The sequence below is a fragment of the Chiloscyllium plagiosum genome, unplaced genomic scaffold, assembly GCF_037043375.1.
Source record: "Chiloscyllium plagiosum isolate Xiang-an unplaced genomic scaffold, Cpla_swu_hap1 HiC_scaffold_28, whole genome shotgun sequence".
Taxonomy (NCBI): Eukaryota; Metazoa; Chordata; class Chondrichthyes; order Orectolobiformes; family Hemiscylliidae; genus Chiloscyllium; species Chiloscyllium plagiosum.
Window position 1 is genome coordinate 1,342,756 of NW_028270166.1, and position 15,684 is coordinate 1,358,439.

Consider the following 15,684-nt stretch of genomic DNA (forward strand, 5'->3'; position numbering starts at 1 on the left):
TCTTTAATCGTATATTCAGCATTCAAATTCGACTTTCCAAAATGCATCACTTCTCATTTATCCAAGTTGAACACCATCTGCCATTTCTCAGCCCAGCTCTGCATCCTATGTCGCGCTGCAGCCTGCAGTAGCCCTCTATACTATCGCCGACACCTCCAACCTTTGTGTCATCGGCAAATTTACTAACCTATCCCTCAACCTCCTCAGCCAAGTCATTTATAAAAACTACAAAGAGCAGAGGCCCAAGAACAGAGCCCTGCGGGACACCACTCAACACTGACCTCCAGCAGAATAGTTTCCATCGACAACCACTCTCTGTCTTCTGTCAGCAAACCAATTCTGAATCCAGAAAGCCAAATCTCCCTGTATCCCATACTTCCTGACTTTATGAATGAGCCGACTATGGGGAACCTTACCAAATGCCTTGCTGAAGTCCATATACTCCATATCCACTGCTCGACCTTTGTCATCCTGTCTCGTCACCTCCTCAAAGAACTCAATAAGATTTGTGAGGCATGACCTGCTCCTCACAAAGCCATGCTGACTGCCTTTAATCACGCTATGCTTTTCCAAATAGTCATAAATCCTATCGCTCAGAATTCTTTCCAAAACCTTGCTGACCACAGACATAAGACTGACTGGTCTGTAATTGCCAGGGATTTCTCTACTCCCCTCCTTGAAAAGAGGAACAAATAAACCAAACACCTAGAAAAGCTCACCTCGCCTCATATTCTGTTAATATGAGTGACAGAGGACTCCCAAATTTCACTATTTAAAGAAAATAACATCAATTTATTCTTTAACTCAAAAGTGAACACTAAACAACAACTATTCAAAACTCTAAGCCTTCCTTTTTCTTAACAGCTTTCTATCTGCCTCCAACTCCATAACAATATGCTGCTCCAATAAGACACTTATTAAAATTACATCAACTTAATTTCAAAACCACACAGCCGCTCTCATCTTTTGTGTGTTTCTTCTTTGGCTGTAGATCTCCCTGGGTCATCTTCTTCCTTTTTACTGCAAATATGTTTCATATGAAAAGGTACCTTTGATAGAGAGTGTTTCTTAATTTCTTGGAGAGCAAGAGGTTACCTCTCCAGGCTTTTTTGTCTCGATGGCCGTTGCTCTCTCTTAAGGGTAAAGTACACAACTTCAACTTCAGAACAATATCAATAGATTATCAATAGCTTGATGTCCACCTTCTGCATTGTCCTCAAGAGACGCAACAGTGTCCAAGCTTCATTGGCAGTGTCAGTAGAGTGCATGTTAATGGAGAATGATATCTAGTAAATCTTTGACGTGTACAAAGTGTACCACCCAAGACGTTGCTCGCAGGACAGGTATCGTCCATCCCTTCAGGATACAGCCTTTCTGGAGAGCTCCTAGCAAAGTACAGCATTTAAACTTGTTTTGTGGAAGATTCCTATAGATGGGCAGGTAGATGGACAGGACCTGTAAATTTACACTGGCACAAGCTGTTTAAGGTTGACTACAATATCAGCGTGTGACATGTTTTCCAATCGAGCTAAATATTGTCTCTCTGGACTTTCAAAAAAAACTTTGCAAGCTTTAAATTACAGACTTAGCATTTATTGTCTATCCCTAATTGTTAAGGGTGAACCACATTGCTGGGGGTTTGGAGTCAGATGTAGGCCAGACCAGGTGAGAATGGCAGTTCCCTTCCCTAAAGGACATGAGTGAACCAGATAGGTTTTTCCAACAATCAACAATTGATTCACAGTTATCATTAGACTCTTAATTCCAGATGTCATGGTAGGATTCAAACCCAGGTCCCCAGAACATTACCTCCGTTTCTGGATTAATAATTTAGGAATAAAACCATTAGGTTATCATTTCCCTTTGATGACAGACCAAGCTCCAAAATGAGCAGACAGCCTGGTTATGGGAACAGGCAGTCACCAAATGATATCTGTTTTGTGAGACTCTCAAGTTGCAAGAGCACTCACTGGGAGACACAGTGAGGAAGAGGATTACAAAGATAGGGATTAATCAAGAACAGTCAGTATGGTTTTGCCCCAGCTAATAAAGGCAAGAATCACATTTAGCCTCTTAGCCACTTTATTTACCCATCTCGTCACCTGAAAGTATCAGTGGACATGCACACCAAGATTCCTCTGATCCTCAGTGCTTCCCCAGTGCTACCATTTATCATGTATTCCCTTGCCTTGTTTGTCCTGCACAAGTGCATCACCTCATTTATTCAGATTGAATTCCATTTACCTCAAAAGGCAAAAAAAATGGTTTAGACTAAAACTGGGCCCTTGAAGACAGAAACAGGGGAATATATTACGGGGAACAAAGAAATGGCAGAAGAATTGAATTGGTACTTCAGATTTGTGTTCACTGGGGAAGACACAAGCAATCTCCCTGGGGTAACAGTGGCTGAAGGACCTGAACTGAAGGGAATTTATATTTGCCAGGAATTGGTGTTGGAGAGACTGTTAGGTCTGAAGGTTGATAAGTCCCCGGGGCCTGATGGTCTACATCCCAGGGTACTGAAGGAGGTGGCTCGAGAAATCGTGGATGCGTTGGTGATTATTTTCCAGAGTTCGATAGATTCGGGATCAGTTCCTGCGGATTGGAGGGTGCCTAATGTACCACGTTTTAAGAAAGGTGGGAGAGAGAAAGCAGAAAATTATAGACCAGTTAGTCTGACCTCAGTGGTGGGAAAGATGCTGGAGTCAATTATAAAGGATGAAATTATGACACATCTTGGTAGTAGTAACAGGATAGGTCAGAGTCAGCATGGATTTATGAAGGGGAAATCATGCTTGACTAATCTTCTGGAATTTTTTGAGGATGTAACTCTGAAGATGGACAAGAGAGATCCAGTAGATGTAGTGTACCTGGACTTTCAGGAAGCTTTTGATAAAGTCCCACATAGGAGGTTAGTGAGCAAAATTAGGGCGCATGGTATTGGGGGCAAAGTACTAACTTGAATTGAAAGTTGGTTGGCTGACAGGAAACAAAGAGTAGTGATAAACGGCTCCATTTCGGAATGGCAGGCAGTGACCAGTGGGGTACCGCAGGGATCAGTGCTGGGACCGCAGCTTTTTACAATATATATTAATGATATAGAAGATGGTATGAGTAATAACATTAGGAAATTTGCTGATGATATTAAGCTGAGTGGCAGCTTGAAATGTGTGGAGGATGTTAGGAGATTACAGGGTGACCTGGACAGGTTAGGTGAGTGGGCAGATGCATGGCAGATGCAGTTTAATGTGGATAAATGTATGGTTATCCACTTTGGTGGCAAGAACAGGAAGGCAGATTACTACCTAAATGGAATCAATTTAGGTAAAGGGGCAGTACAAAGAGATCTGGGTGTTCTTGTACACCAGTCAATGTAAGGTAAGCATGCAGGTACAGCAGGTAGTGAAGAAGGCTAATAGCATGCTGGCCTTCATAACAAGAGGGATTGAGTATAGAAGCAAAAAGGTTCTTCTGCAGCAGTACAGGGCCCTGGTGAGACCACACCTGGAGTATTGTGTGCAGTTCTGGTCTTCAAATTTGAGGAAAGACATTCTGCCTATTGAGGGAGTGCAGCGTAGGTTCACAAGGTCAATTCCTGGAATGGCAGGACTACCTTACTCTGAAAGACTGGAGCGATTGGGCTTGTATACCCTTGAGTTTAGAAGACTGAGAGGGGATCTGATTGAGACATATAAGATTATTAAAGGATTGGACACTCTGGCAGCAGGAAACATGTTTCCGCTGATGGGTGAGTGGCGAACCAGAGGACACAGCTTAATAATTTGGGGTAGACCATTTAGGACAGAGATGAGGAGAAACGTCTTCACCCAGAGAGTGGTGGCCGTGTGGAATGCTCTGCCCCAGAGGGCAGTGGAGGCCCAGTCTCTGGATTCATTTAAGAAAGTGTTGGATAGAGCACTCAAGGATAGTGGAATCAAGGGTTATGGAGATAAGGCAGGAACAGGATACTGATTAAGGATGATCAGCCATGATCATATTGAATGGTGGTGCAGGCTCGAAGGGCAGAATGGCCTACTCCTGCACCTATTGTCTATTGTACTTCAGATTTCTGAAAATAGTTTATGCCTTTTATGAAAGTGCGTAACCTCACATTTCCGCACACTATTCCATCTGCCATTTCTTTGCCCACTCTTCCAGCCTGTCCAGTCTTTCTGCATCCACCCTGCTTCCTCAACACTACCTGTCCATCCATCTAATTTTGTGTCATTTGCAAACTTAGCATCAGTACCCTCAGCTCCTTCGTACAGAGCATTAAGGTATAATATGAATAGTTATGGTGCCAACATGATCTCTGCAAAACTCCACTAGTCTCCAGCTACCATCCAACGTGCCCACATCCCACGTACTTCTCACGTAGGTGACTTCTACTGCGTTCCAAAGATACACAAAGCCAACACACCAAGACGTCCCATCATATCTCCCGGCAATGGGATTCTGTGTGAGAACCGGGAACATTCCTCGTCACAATGGATGTTTCAGCACTCTACACCAGCATCGCCCACAATGATGGCATCACGGCAACAGCCTCAGTACTCAACACCAACAACTGCCAATCTCCGATCACCATCCTACAACTCATCTGCTTTATCCTCGATCACAACGTCTTCACCATTGACAACCAGTTCTTCATCCAGACACATGGAACAGCCAGGGGGACCAAATTTGCACCCCAATATGCCAACATTTTCATGCACAGGTTTGAACAAGACTTCTTCTCTATGCAGGACCTCCAACCAACACTATACACCAGGTACATTGATGACATTTTCTTCCTCTGGACCCATGGCGAGGAGTCACTGATAAAACTACACAGTGATATCAACGAGTTTCATCCCACCATCAAACCCACCATGGACTACTCTCTACTATCTGTCTCATTCTTGGACACATGCATCTCCATCAAGGATGGACACCTCAGCACCACACTCTACTGCAAACCCACAGACAACTCACAATGCTACACTTCTCCAGCTTCCACCCAAAACATATTAAAACAGCCATCCCCTATGGACAAGCCCTACATGTACACCGGATCTGTTCAGATTAGGAGGAACGTGACGGGCACCTGGAAGTACTCAGGGATGCCCTCATAAGAACGGGGTACGATGCTCAACTTATCAGACGCCAGTTCTGACGTGCCACAGCAAGGAACCGTAATGACCTCCTCAGGAGACAGACACGGGTTGCAACTGACAGGGGACTCTTCGTTGTTCAGTACTTTCCAGGAGCTGAAAAATGACACCATGTTTTTGGTGACCTGCAACACATTATCAATGAGGATGAGCACCTCGCCAAGACCTTCCCCACACCTTCACTGTTCACCTTTAAACAACCACTAAACCTCAAACAGATTATTGTTCATAGCAAACTGCCCGGTTTTCAGGACAACTCCATACAACCCTGTCACAGCAGATGCTGCAAGACGTGTCAGTGTCAACAGGGATACCACCATTATATGTGGGGTCACCTCTCACCGTATACATGGCAGGTACTCATGTGACTCAGCCAACGTAGTCTATCTCACACACTGCAGGCAAGTATGCCCTGAGGCATGGTACATTGGGGAAACCGAGCAGAGGCAATGGCAACAGATGAATGGGCACCGCACAACAATCAACAGACAGGAGTGTCCCCTCCCAGTTGGGAACACTTCAACGGTCCAGGACATTCGACCTCGGACCTTCCGGTGACCATCCTCCAAGGCGGACTTCGGGACAGGCAGCAGCGAAAAGTGGCTGAGCAGAGGCTAATAGCTAAGTTCAGTACCCATAGGGAGGGCCTCAACCAGGACCTTGGGTTCATGTCACGTTACAGGTGACCACCATTGCACTATACACACACACACACACACTCATGGACGGACACACACACACAAAACTCCTGTACACACACACAGACACTCCCACAGACACACACTTGCACACTCACACATGCACCCTCTCACAGACTGAGAGCCCTGTACACTCTCACACACACATATACACTCTCTCTCACAGAGACTCACAACCCCCCATCTCACGCACACACACAAACACAAAAACCCACATGCACACATACACATATATATGTTTGTGGGGTGAATTTATACTTGCAAACTTACATTGTACTTGCTCAAAAACTGCATGAATCCATGTAAGATTCTGTTAGTTTTTTTTACATTAGAATCATTATGTCACAGACAGCAGCACACAGGGGACTAACACCAACACATTATTTGGGCTGACACCAATTATTAAAGTTAACCTGAGAATGTAACTTTTTAAAAAAAGTTTTGTGATTTACATAAGAAAGAACTGAAACCAACATGGTCATTCTAACAGATGAGAGACTTAACAAACAATCAAGGTATTTTTCAATGTATAATGTCAGTTACATCACACCGTAAATTTTTGCTATAAATTCTGTGTCTTACAATTGTGTCCTCCACAACCACCTGATGAAGGAGCAGTGGTCCGAAAGCGAGTGTGCTCCAATTAAACCTGTTGGACTATAATCTTAATCCTGAAAAAGATCCCTTTATCCCCATTTTCCTTCTCCTGCCAGTCAGCCAGTCCTCTACCCATGCCAGTACCTTGTCCCTTAACACTATGGGTTCTTACCTTATTTAGCAGCCAGGGAATTCCTAGAAGCATGGCACTCATCCACAAACTCCATCAACAAACACATCGACCTGGAAGCGGCATGGCACCTTGTCAAAGGCCTTCTGGAAATCCAAAAAGATTAGACTCCCTACAGTGTGGAAACAGGCCCTCTGACCCAACTGACCCTCCAAAGAGTAACCCACCCAGACCCATTCCCCTACCCTATATTTACCCCTGACTAATGCACCTAACACTATGGGCAATTTAGCATGGCCAATTCACCTGACTGGCACATCTTTGGATTGTGGGAGGAAACCTACACAGACACAGGGAGAATGTGCAAACTTCACACAGACAGTCACCCAAAGCAGGAATCAAACCCAGGTCCCTGGCATTGTGAGGGAGCAGTGCTAACCACTGAACCACCATATCACTCCAATCACATCCATTGACTCTCCTTTGTCTAACTTGCTCATTACCTGCTCAAAGAATTTGAACGCAAATACGAGGTCTTGCACTTTGGCAAAAAAGAACACAGGCAAGAACTATTTTTAGAAACGGTGAGAAAATTCATAAAGCCAAAGTACAAAGGGATCTGGGAGTGCTCATACAGGATTGTCTAAAGGTTGACTTGCAGGCTGAGTCCGTGGTTAAGAAAGCAAATGTAACATTGTCATTTATTTCAAGAGGGTTGGAATGTAAAATTTATAAAGCTCTGGTTAGGCCCCATTTAGAATTGTGTGTCCAGTTTTGGGCTCCACACGTCAGGAAGGACATATTGGCACTGGAGATTCACACGGATGATCCCTGGAGTGGTAGGCCTAACGTACGATGAACGGCTGAGGATCCTGGGATTGTATTCATTAGAGTTCGGAAGGTTGAGGAGAGATCTAATAAAAACTTACAAGATGGTTTAGAAAAGGTGGATGCTGAGAAATTGTTTGCGTCAGGCAGGGATACTAAGACTCGTGGGCATAGCCTTAGAATTAGAGGGGGTCAATTTAGAACGGAAATGAGGAGACATTTCTTCAGCCAGAGAGTGGTGGGCCTGTGGAATTCACTGCCATGGAACGCAGTGGAGTTTGGGACGTTAAATGTCTTCAAGGCAGAGATTGATAAATTAATCTCGCAACGAATTAAGGGCTACGGGGAGAATGTGGGTAAGTGGAGTTGAAATGCCCATCAGCCATGATTGAATGGCGGACTGGACTCGATGGGCCAAATGGCCTTACTTCCACTCCTATTTCTTATGGTCTTATTAGGCATGACCTCCCTTGACAAAGCTGTGCTGATTCATCCGTATTATACCAATCACTTCCAAGTGCCCAGCAATCTCAGCCTTAATAATACACTCTAAAATCTTTGCTGTGGTTCTGTTCACCGAGCTGGAAGTTTTTGTTGCAAATGTTTCGTCCCCTGTCTAGGTGACATCCTCAGTGCTTGGGAGCCTCTTGTGAAGCGCTTCTGTGGTGTTTCCTCTGGCATTTATAGTGGCCTGTCCCTGCCGCTTCCGGTTGTCAGTTTCAGCTGTCCGCTGTAGTGACCGGTATATTGGGTCCAGGTCGATGTGTTTGTTGATGGAGCTTGTGGATGAGTGCCATGCTTCTAGGAATTCCCTGGCTGTTCTTTGTTTCGCTTGCCCTATAATGGTAGTGTTGTCCCAGTCAAATTCATGTTGCTTGTCGTCTGCGTGTATGCCTACTAGGGATAGCTGGTCGTGTCGTTTCGTGGCTAGTTGATGTTCGTGGATGCGGATCGTTAGCTGTCTTCCTGTTTGTCCTATATAGTGTTGCATCAAGACACTATTCAAAAGGGCCACAACACACTGCAGCACACCAGAACTGCAAAAAGAAGAAGAGGAACACCTATACAAGGTATTCGCCAAAAACGGATACCTGCGCAATTTCATCAACAGATGCCTAAGGGAAAGACAACGGAACGAGGACATGCCGCAACCCAAAGGACTAGCCACACTACCATATATCAAGAACATCTCTGAAATGACAGCCAGACTACTGCGACCACTAGGACTTATAACAGCACACAAACCAACCGCCATACTCAGACAACAACTCACCAGAACGAAGGACCCGATATCCAGCATGAGCAAAACTAATGTAGTGTACAAAATCCCATGCAAGGACCGCACAAAACACTATATAGGACAAACAGGAAGACAGCTAACGATCCGCATCCACGAACATCAACTAGTCACGAAACGACACGACCAGCTATCCCTAGTAGGCACACACGCAAACGACAAGCAACATGAATTTGACTGGGACAACACTACCATTATAGGGCAAGCGAAACAAAGAACAGCCAGGGAATTCCTAGAAGCATGGCACTCATCCACAAACTCCATCAACAAACACATCGACCTGGACCCAATATACCGGTCACTACAGCGGACAGCTGAAACTGACAACCGGAAGCGGCAGGGACAGGCCACTATAAATGCCAGAGGAAACACCACAGAAGCACTTCACAGGAGGCTCCCAAGCACTGAGGATGTCATCTAGACAGGGGACGAAACGTTTGCAACAAAAACTTCCAGCTCGGTGAACAGAACCACAGCAACGAGCACCCGAGCTACAAATCTTCTCACAAACTTTGAACACCTACGGGCGAGAGACGCTACGACAAGCCAGGAAATGGGAATCCTGCGCTAACCGCCTAAGCGCCACATACGAACAACTCCGGTTCCTGCATGAATGCCGAAAGAATCGAATCCTTCCACCATGTGTCAGATACAGACCGCCAGTCAACAATCCACAAGCCAGGGACACAGCCAGACAGAACGGACTCAGGATGATCCAGGTAATAATTACAGACGCTCACAACAGACTTCACAGATACAGACAAGAAATTGCGCGCCAAAAGTCGTTAATTTCAAAAACCACTAATCAGGAATGGACCCGGACCATAGAACAGGCTGTCACCATAGGACAGAACAGGACCACACACCGCAAAAAAACGGCACTAAAAGAAAAAATGGCCAAACTAACACACAACAGCGAGGACACCACAACACACACCTGGGTTAGAAACCTCTCCCACAGACAGCTCACAGACACGGAAAGAACAATACTGGCCAAGGGACTCAACTACAACCACAGGGATGCCAAGACAGCAGACTTCCTAGCAGCACTAGAATGCACACTCAGGAACAATGGACTGACAGAAGAGACACAACAAACAGTGAGACAAAGTATCGTACCCCTGATAACAAGGAAAAGACAAACACATAACCTCAACACCAAGGAGAGGGAAGCACTAAAATCACTAAGAAACGATAAGAACATAATCATACTACCAGCAGACAAAGGCAGAATGACGGTCATCCTGGACAAAGCAGAGTACATCCAAAAAGCACAACAACTACTTGCAGATACCAACACCTACCAAAAGAGAGAGTTTGACCCCACCCCGCAGCTCACCAATAGGATAAACAACACACTGAGGAACGTACAAAAAAACGGACAGATAACCAGGTCGGACCTACAAAGAATGAAACCTGAAAGCAACAATACCCCCAGATTCTATGGACTACCTAAAGTGCACAAACCAGACATCCCACTCAGACCCATAGTATCACTACCAGGGACACCATCACACAAACTGGCTAAAGAACTACAGCAGAAACTGAAACACCTGATCAGTGGATTCAGACACTCTATACAGTCAACACAGGAATTCTTGGACATCATCAGAAATATACACATAGACAAGGAAGAAACCATGGTCTCATTCGACGTAACGGCACTGTTCACCTCTATTGACAAAGCCCTAGCCAGAGAAACAATAGCCAACCTGCTGAACAGACATAACAGACAAGAGGACGTTGAACCCATCAACAAAGACGGCATACTTAAACTACTGGACTTGTGTCTCACAACACACTTCACATTCAACAACCAGATATACGAACAAATCAACGGAACACCCATGGGCTCACCGATCTCGGGACTCATAGCAGAAGCAGTAATGCAAAGGTTAGAACAAACAGTCTTACCACAAATTCAACCCAAACTCTGGATCAGATACGTGGATGACACCTTTGTAATCATTAAAAACACGGAAATAGAGAAAACACACCGGATCATCAACTCCACACTCACAGGAATCCGATTCACGAGAGAGGAAGAAAAGGACAACCAACTCCCATTCCTAGACGTGATGGTACAGAGAACACCAAACGGAGAATTCACCACTAAGGTACACAGGAAAGCCACACACACAGACCAAGTCCTGAACTATGAAAGCAACCACCCCAATACACACAAACGAAGTTGCATCAAGACACCATTCAAAAGGGCCACAACACACTGCAGCACACCAGAACTGCAAAAAGAGGAAGAGGAACACCTATACAAGGTATTCGCCAAAAACAGATATCCTCGCAATTTCATCAACAGATGCCTAAGGGAAAGACAACGGAACGAGGACATGCCACAACCCAAAGGACTAGCCACACTAACATACATCAACAACATCTCTGAAATGATAGCCAGACTACTGCGACCATTAGGACTTATAACAGCACACAAACCAACAGCCACACTCAGACAACAACTCACCAGAACGAAGGACCCGATACCCAGCATGAGCAAAACTAATGTAGTGTACAAAATCCCATGCAAGGACTGCACAAAACACTATATAGGACAAACAGGAAGACAGCTAATGATCCGCATCCACAAACATCAACTAGCCACGAAACGACACGACCAGCTATCCCTAGTAGGCACATGCAGACGACAAGCAACATGAATTTGACTGGGACAACACTACCATTATAGGGCAAGTGAAACAAAGAACAGCCAGGGAATTCCTAGAAGCATGGCACTCATCCACAAACTCCATCAACAAACACATCGACCTGGACCCAATATACCGGCCACTACAGCGGACAGCTGAAACTGACAACTGGAAGCGGCAGGGACAGGCCACTATAAATGCCGGAGGAAACACCACAGAAGCACTTCACAGGAGGCTCCCAAGCACTGAGGATGTCACCTAGACAGGGGACGAAATGTTTGCAACAAAAACTTCCAGCTCGGCGAACAGAACCACAGCAACGAGCACCCGAGCTACAAATCTTCTCACAAACTTTGAACTCTAAAATCTTACTAATCACCAAGGTAGTAGATTTATTTGTAATAAGTCGGAGTTTTGCATTAAGTGCAAAAATGTGATGAATTGTTTGTATTAATCTGTGTTTGTTCATAGGAGAGTTAGATATTTTTGTCTAATTTGATTAAATCTTGAACTTTTGTGATGACCCAGAAATAGTGGAACTTGCCTACCAGTGCACTTTCCCAAGTGGCTTGTGACATGAGAGCGGGGGCTCTTGCTGGGATTATTTTGGTAAAAAGGTAACAAAGATATGGATCTGGAGTTAATATGTAATAAGAAGGAAATTATTAAGCTGGAGAGGGTTGCGAAGAGATTTACCGGATGTTGCTGGGAAGGGAGGGTTTAAGTTATAGGGAGAGGCTGGGATTTTTTTCACTGGAGCATGGGCAGTTGAGGGGTGACCTTATAGAGGTTTATAAAATCATGAGTATAGATAACGTGAATGGCAGGTATCATTTGTCTCGGGTGGGGGATATCAAGACTAGGACACATTTTCAAGGTGAGAGGGGAAAGATTTTAAAAAGACATGGGGGCAATTTTATTTTATATACAGTGGTTCATATGTGGAATGAAGTTCCAGAGAAAGTAGTGGATGCAGATACAGTCACAATGTTTAAAAGACATTTAGAAAAGTATGTGAATAAGAAATGTTTGGAGCAATAGGGTCAAGCACAGTCAGGTGGGTCTAATTTAGTTTGGGATTATGGTTGGCAATAGATTGGTTGGACTAAAGGGTCTGTTTCCATGATGTATGACTCTATGAATTTATGAATGATAAAGGATTAAAGGGCACACCAAGTTTAGAATTAAAGGAAAGAGGCACTGGAAAGTCTTCCTGCAGGTGGCAGAGCCTTCCAGTCCAATACCAGCATCTCCAAATCAAGGGTAAATAATTTCGGGTTAAAATGACCCAGTTAATAAAAGTGAACATTGTGGCAGCACGCTGAAAATCAAAATCAAGCTTCACTACTCCTGGGTCGTCACAAAAGTTAAAGATTTTTTAAAATACACAACTTTCCCAATTTGTCTGAATTTTTCAGATCCAGGTTTTCAGAAAGTATGGACCAGGTTTCTGTGTGGAATAAAATCACTATTTAATATAATTAATCAGACTGTAGCTGCAGGTAAACAGTTATATACTGCCAGCATATAACACTACCAGTTAAAACTCTAAACCACAATAACCCCTCCTTATAAACACAAAAACAGACAGATGGTAAAATTGGTTATGGTACAGACTGGAAAGATAGTTCCGTTGTCTTTATTCCCAGGTTTTGTTGTTGAGATGATTTTTATGATTCTTCTGCTGGTTAGCACTTGGTTTCATAGAAACCAGGAGCAGAAGTAGGCCATTCTGCCCTTTGAGCCTGCTGCACTATTTGATATGATCATGGCTGATCATCCAACTCAGTCCCCTGTTCCTGCTTTCTCACCACACTCTTTGATCCCTTCAGCCCTAAGAACTGTATCTGTCTTCTTCTTAAAAACATTCAATGTTTTGACCTCAATCATTTTCTGTGGCAGAGAATTCCACAGGCTCACCACTCTCTGGGTGAAGACATTTTGCCTCACCTCAGTCCAATGTGGCCTATCCCATATCCATAGCCTGTGATCCCATGGTTCTGGAAACTGTAGTCATCAGTAACATCCTTGATAGGTTTACTCTGTGTAGTCCTGTTTGAATTTTATCAGTTTCTTTGAGACCCCCCCCCCCCCATTCTTCTAAGTTCCAGTGAATATATTCTTAACCAATCCAGTTTCACCAGTTACCCTTTATTTAGACGCACAGCCAGCTCTAGAGTGAACAGAACCTCTGATACTCCTGTTTATTTTTTTTGCAGTGCTGGGGTGCAGGGGAGGTCCAGGTTTCAGTAGCAGGAGCTTGTCCAGGCTGTAGCAGCAGCAGCAATGCTGGGGTGCAGGTGAGGTCCAGGCTTCAGTAGCAGCAGCAGGCCCAGGCTGTAGCAGCAGCAACAGTGGTGGTGGTAGCTACCTGTGCAGCTGAGCACAGCTTCAAATTAACAGAAATAAGCAGAAAGAAAACCCAGAAAACAAACAATCACAAACTTGATTGAGTTTTTGAAGGAGTAACAAAGAGGATTGATGAGGGCAGAGTGGTAGATGGGCGGCACGGTGGCACAGTGGTTAGCACTGCTGCCTCACAGCGCCTGAGACCCGGGTTCAATTCCCGCCTCAGGCGACTGACTGTGTGGAGTTTGCACGTTCTCCCCGTGTCTGCGTGGGTTTCCTCCGGGTGCTCCGGTTTCCTCCCACAGTCCAAAAGATGTGCAGGGTCAGGTGAATTGGCCATGCTAAATTGCCCGTAGTGTTAGGTAAGGGGTAAATGTAGGGGTATGGGTGGGTTTCGCTTCAGCGGGTCGGTGTGGACTTGTTGGGCCGAAGGGCCTGTTTCCACACTGTAATGTAATCTAATCTAGATGTGATCTATATGGACTTCAGTAAGGTGTTCGACAAGGTTCCCCATGGGAGACTGGTGAGCAAGGTTAGATTTCACGGAATACAGGGAGAACTGTCTCAAAAGTAGAAGACAGAGGGTGGTGGTGGAGGGTGATTTTTCAGACTGGAGGCTTGTGACCAGTGGACTACCACAAAGATCGGTGCTGGGTCCTCTACTTTTTGTCAATAAATGATTTGGATGCGAGCATAAGAGGTACAGTTAGTAAATTTGAAGATGACACCAAAATTGGAGGTGTAGTGGACAGCGAAGAAGGTTACCTCAGATTACAACAGGATCTTGACCAGATGGGCCAATGTACCGAGAAGTGGCAGATGGAGTCTAATTCAGATAAATGCGAGGTGCTGCATTTTGGGAAAGCAAATCTTAGCAGGACTTATGCACTTAATGGTAAAGTTTGGTATGCTTTCTTTTATTGGTCAGAGTATTGTGTACAGGAGTTGGGACGTCATGTTGCGGCTGTACAGGACATTGGTTAGGCCACTGTTGGAATATTGCGTGCAATTCTGATCTCCTTCCTATCGGAAAGATGTTGTGAAACTTGAAAGGGTTCAGAAAAGACTTACAAGGATATTGCCAGGGTTGGAGCATTTGAACGATAGGGAGAGGCTGATCAGGCTGGGGCTGTTTTCCCTAGAGCGTCGGAGGCTGAGGGGTGACCTTATAGAGGTTTACAAAATTATGAGGGGCATGGATAGTGTAAATAGGCTAAGTCTTTTCCCTGGGGTCAGGGAGTCTAGAACTAGAGGGCATGGGTTTACATTGAAAGGGGGGGAAATATAAAATGGGACCTAAGAGGCAACTTTTTCACGCAGAGGGTGGTACATGTATGGAATGAGCTGCCAGAGGAAGTGGTGGAGGCTGGTACAATTGCAACATTTAAAAGGCATTTGGATGGGTACATGAATAGGAAGGGTTTGGAGGGATATGGGCTAGATGCTGGCAGGTGGGACTAGATTTGAACGGCACGGTGGCACAGTGGTTAGCACTGCTGCCTCATAGCACCAGAGACCCGGGTTCAATTCCCACCTCAGGCGACTGACTGTGTGGAGTTTGCACATTCTCCCTGTGTCTGCGTGGGTTTTCCTCCGGGTACTCCAGTTTCCTCCCACAGTCCAAAGATGTGCAGGTCAGGTGAATTGGCCATGCTAAATTGCCCGTAGTGTTAGGTGAAGAGGTAAATGTAGGGGAATGGGTCTGGGTGGGTTGCGCTTCGGCGGGTCGGTGTGGACTTGTTGGGCCGAAGGGCCTGTTTCCACACTGTAATCTGATCTAATCAAAAAAAATTGGGTTGGGATATCTGGTCGGCATGGACGGGTTGGAACGAAGGGTCTGTTTCCATGCTGTACATCTCTATGACTCTATGACAATAACCAATAAAGAAAACAAAAATTCAAAATAAACTCCTCCTCAGTTGGAAGACACCAACAGCAGTAAATAAGACACACTGTGTGGTTCCAGGCTGTT

The 15,684-nt window shown here is 45.0% G+C and overlaps 1 long non-coding RNA gene across 1 annotated transcript in view; it reads right to left on the minus strand.

The window, feature by feature from the left end:
* Nucleotides 1–6,625: 6,625 nt before the first annotated feature.
* Nucleotides 6,626–15,684, minus strand: part of LOC148142481 (uncharacterized) — a 156,586-nt gene continuing 147,527 nt past the window's right edge. Inside the window, exon 3 of the long non-coding RNA XR_015751792.1 lies at nucleotides 6,626–6,724. This is a non-coding gene — a long non-coding RNA (uncharacterized LOC148142481). The remainder of the gene's footprint in view (nucleotides 6,725–15,684) is intronic.